Raw genomic sequence first — 5,291 nt, forward strand, 5'->3', positions numbered from 1 at the left:
TAATAGATGTGTGTATTTTAACCTTGTTAACGGTTAACATGGAAAAAATAGATAAATAGTTACCAGGGTAGCAAAAAATCACACAAGTAAAACGTTGTAACTCCTTGTTTTTAAAGGTAGAAACTCCGGGTTTACATGATATCTTTGAAACATGTGTCAGAAGTAAAAGAATTTGAATAACAACTGCGTCTAACTCCAGTTATCTATCTATCTATCTATCTATCTATATATATATATATATATATATATATATATATATATATATATATATGTATGTATATATGTATGTAAGTATGTATGTATATATTTAGGTGTGTCTTTGTTTGCCTTACTCCCACTCACCCACTGCCGGTCAATTGGTGTTGGTGTGTTTAAGTCCCCATAACTTACCAGACACATGTACCCTTAACGTAGTTCTCAGGGAAATTCAGCGCGACATAAAAAAATGGCAAGGCCGGCCCCTTTGAATTACAGGTACAACTCACTTTTGCCAGCTGAGTGGACTGGAGCAATGTGAAATAAAGTGTCTTGCTCAAGGACACAATGTGCCACTGGGTATTGAACTTGTGACCTTGTGTTTGCGAGCCAAATAACCCTAACCATTAAGCCACGCACCTTCTCCAAACCTACCAGGCAGTTGTTAACTTGGTGAAAGCCTTTGACAGGGTTCCGAGTTGGGTAAGATTGTGATCACTAAAGAAAACCAGGGTTGATGAATAAGTGTGAAACACACAAGTTGTATAATACAATGATGCCGTCAGCAAGATGAAAGTCAACAACAATTTTGGCGACAAATTAATTATGTAGACAGCAGTTAATCATTAAGGTTCAGTTCTTAGTCTCTTCAGTGATTACGCATGAAGTGCAATGCCGCATGACCGCCAGATATAGAGTCTGAATGTGGAAGATGTGTGACAGCTAGAAAGAAATGAAGCAAGCATGCTCTGCTGAACGTGTAACATTAACGTGCTTGAATGGCGGAGCACAAATAAGCAGACAGGAAGACTAGAGATAAGAAGAATCCAACGTAGCGTGCAAAAGTAAAAGGTGAGGGCGTGTGTGTGTATATGTGATGTGTATGGAGGATGACAACAGTGTAAGGAATTAGCACACACTCAAAGTGAATGGGACCTGTGGAAGAGAAGAAGACTGAGAATGAGCTGGGATAAAATGGTGAAAACTCATCTTCAGATATTACACTTCTTGTCAAGCCAAGTGAAACTGTGGTTGTGGCTGATGCCAGTGTCGTGTAATTGGCACCTATGTCAGTGGCATGTAAAAAGCACCCGTCAAACGTTGGGTTTTACGGTGACAGTGACAAGTGACCGAGACTTTCGGCGATATGCTGTGCTTGAGAAGACTTGTCAAACCAAATGAGATCATAGTCGTGGCCAGAGTCGTGCAACTGGCATCCATACTGGTGGTGTGTATAAAAAACACCCTTTGAACGTTGGGGCTCGTGGAGACAGTGATGAGTGACCAAGGCCTTTGGTAATATACTTTGCTAGAGAAGGTCTATCAAGCCATAGTTGTGGCTGATGCCAGTGTTATGTAAAGGATACCCATGCCAGTGGCAGGTAAAAAGCACCCACTACACTCTTGGTGTGGTTGGTGTTAGGAAGGGACTCCAGCAGTAGAAACGATGCCAAATCAGATTGGAACCTGCTGCAACTCCCCAGCTTACCAGTTTTCAGTCAAACCGTCCAACCCATGCCAGCATGGAAAATGGATGCTAAAGGATGATGATGATGACGATGATGACATGACAAAGAAATGTAATGAATTGAGGTTAAAAAAATTGGAGAATAAATTGGAGAAAAATTGTAGAAGAAAATGTTCAAGGATAAATTCTAAACAGTCCTCTATGCCTGCATGTTCGATGTGTAACCTCAGCAAAAACTGAACTCATCTCACATAACCACCAACAGTCACATAATGTCAGAACTTTTTAACCCTCAACTGATCCTGCTCTATTCAATACTATCCTGGAATAATTCATAGAAGAGTGAAACATCTCATGACCTTAAGATACTGGCCAACAACAACTCCCTACTGGTGTAGGCTATGGTGCCCCCAAAATATGACTTTAGATTATGTGCCATAAAGTTATACAGGCCCTGGGCTAATATTAAAAATTATCCAAATTTATCTTTTTAATCATGTGTGTGTGTGTGTGTGTGTGTGTGTGTGTGTGTGTGCATAGAGACTCCTAGTAGTATGAGGGAACTAACCATTTTTTAAATATAATATTTGATAGGATTAGAAGTTTGAATTTGAAATTAAGGAACAAAGGTGATGTGCACTAATCATGTATAGCACTATTTCATTCTTTTTAGAAAACATCAGAATGACATAACCTCAGATATATTAATTAGACATATATATGCAAATGGACAGCTGGAAGCACATTCAGAAGTAATATAATACAAAATCATGTATTTCAGCTTCTTTTCAAATGTAGGAGTCTTGGTGCACTTTTAAAACCTCTACACTCAGATAGAAACCTATATATTTGTATACTCAGCTATTTTATATATACATATTATAAAAAAAAATAGTTATACAGCACTTTGCTCTGAATCCTTTTGATGCATGGTGGTTTGTTATCCAGACAATAACCAAAAGTCGTTCTGTTGGTGGCATACATGCATATACACACACATCCACACACATTTATATATATATACGATATACAAATGCAGCTGAATGTATCAGAAATCTAACATAGAATTTTCAGTGTTCACATAACTGGAAAGTGACAAATAATTTATGGAAAAAAAAAGAAAAGCAATTTCCCTGTCTTGTTTAAACGTCACAAATCATTAATATTTAAAGAGTGGGTTATTATGTTTTGCGAACAACGGATATTAAAAATACGCTTCAACAAATGTCATATATATACATACATATATGTGCGTGTGTGTGTGCATATATATATACATATATATGTAAATACGTATATGCACACACATCTGAATGTATGCAACAATTACTGTAATTAATGACCAGTAATCATTTTGTATTATATATATATATATATATATATATATATATATATATATACAAGAGTGCATATATTCTTTTGTTCTTTTACTTGTTTCAGTCGTTTGACTGCAGCCATGCTGGAGCACCGCCTTTAGTCGAGCAAATCTGTAACCCTTTAAAATGGAAGATAAGAAAGTTCATTTTCAGCACTTGATGCTTTTCTTTTTCCGTAAAGGGAAAAATGCCTCACAAACAACCAAAGAAATATGCGCAGTTTACGGTGATGTTTCTTTATCTGAAAGAACTGTACAGAAGTGGTTCGCAAGGTTCCAAGCTGGAGATTGTAGCCTTATTGAGCGACAAGGAAGACCATCCACTACAGATGATGACGAAATCAAGTCATTAATTGAGAATAATCCACAATGCACAACCCGAAAATTGGCAGAAAGCCTCAAAAAGCCTCAACCTATCAAAATCCGTTGTTCATGAGTACCTGGTAAAGCTTGGGTACACAAATCACTACAATGTTTGGGTACCACATGAGTTGAGTGAGAAGAACCTTTTGGAAAATCAGCACAAACTTTCCGGACAACCCAATACAATGACAGTTGCTTCTGACAGGACCATATGGAAGAGGTACATGAAGATTCTACCCTCGCAGTCCTCCAAGGGACTATGCATGAAGAAAATAGGTAGATGAATGGATGGTTAAATAAATGCGTTAAAACATTTTAATTAAATATGGTGGAAGTGCACAACATACCTATGTAATGTAAAATTAAACCCTCGTTATATGTTCTTAACACAGATGTGCCCCCACAGGATCACACATAATTGTAATTCACCCCTGGTATTTCAAAAGGGGTTCCCCTACCGTAGCCATAAAAACTCCCTTGATGTCTCTGAGGATACATTCATGCATGCATGAGTCTGTGAGTTAGAGAGTTTGTTGGCTAGACAGTTTCCAATTTCTGCAGTTGAAATATATTCTTGTACAGCAAGTGAAAATGATGTCTGCTTTTTATAATTAGAATAAGCCATCTGTTAACATCAACAACAAATATTATAATTTCAACATCTACAGGGTGGCCAAGAGCAGGCTCTTTATCGCAGACATTAATAAATTAACAGAAATAAACAACCTATGACCATACATATATATATATATATAGTCAATTCAAACATGAACAAGCAACAAAAACACGAAAAAACAACGCGAGGACTTGGAATAAATACAGTGTTATTGGACGCTCAGGAAAGGAAAGAAAAGAAAGAGGATTTAACATTTCGATCAGAGATCTTTATCAGAAATGTAGGAAAATTCCAAAGAAGGGAAGACGGAGAAAGAAAATCGCCAACGATGCACACAGGCATGGCTGGGTAGTAAGAAGCTTGTTTCCTGACCACATGGTCTTGAGTTCAGTCCTACTGCATGGCATGTTGACCAAGTGTCTCCTGCTATTAGATCTTAGTCAACCGAAGTCTTGTGAGTGGATCTGGTAGATGGCAACTGAAACATCTTGCCACACAACCCTGCCTGCACCTATACCATACACACATGCACTGTGTGTGTGTGAGAGAGAGAGAGAGAGAGAGAGAAAGAGAGAGAGAGAGAGAGTTTTGGTATGTTTGTTTCTCCTAGTCAGAAAAAGTATGTGTGTGTGTGTGTGTATATATATATATATATATATGTGTGTGTGTGTGTGTGTGATTTTTATATACGTATGTATGCACACACACACACACTAATCTCAATCTTGCCACCTGAATTAGAATATGAGTTTGTGTATATACATAAACACACAAAAGTAGTGAAAGAGTCTTTGAAATTATATAACTTTTTTCTATCAACAGTAAAATGAGGACAACACTATGCATGCATGCACACACACACACATTCATATATGCCTACATACATTTATACATATATATATATATATATATATATATACATGCGCACACACATATATATATATATATATAAACTTTTTCCATTCCTCTCCATCTCCATTTATATTTTCTTCCGATTATGACTTCCGATTTAAGACACTTTTATGGTTCCATATTGAAGCAGTTATTACAACCAAAATATTTCCTACCAGTCACTGCCTCTCTCTCTCCCCCTCTCTCTTTCTCTCTCTCTCTCTCTCTCTCTCTCTCTCTATCTATCTATCTATCTCTCTCTTTCTCTATGTATTACTATATTAAATTCCTCAATCTAAATAAATGGTGATCAATAGTTTTAACCCACAACAGGCACACAGCAGCAATACATTTCAATTGGAGCACAATTTCCCACCACCACC

General features: G+C 37.1%; 1 protein-coding gene across 1 annotated transcript in view; it reads right to left on the bottom strand.

The window, feature by feature from the left end:
- The window catches only part of LOC106883894 (disabled homolog 2-interacting protein-like), a 285,725-nt gene that overhangs the window by 239,274 nt on the left and 41,160 nt on the right, over positions 1-5,291 (bottom strand). The gene's annotated exons all lie outside the window — the stretch shown is intronic.

This window comes from Octopus bimaculoides, chromosome 21 (assembly GCF_001194135.2).
Source record: "Octopus bimaculoides isolate UCB-OBI-ISO-001 chromosome 21, ASM119413v2, whole genome shotgun sequence".
In the NCBI taxonomy this organism is placed as follows: domain Eukaryota; kingdom Metazoa; phylum Mollusca; class Cephalopoda; order Octopoda; family Octopodidae; genus Octopus; species Octopus bimaculoides.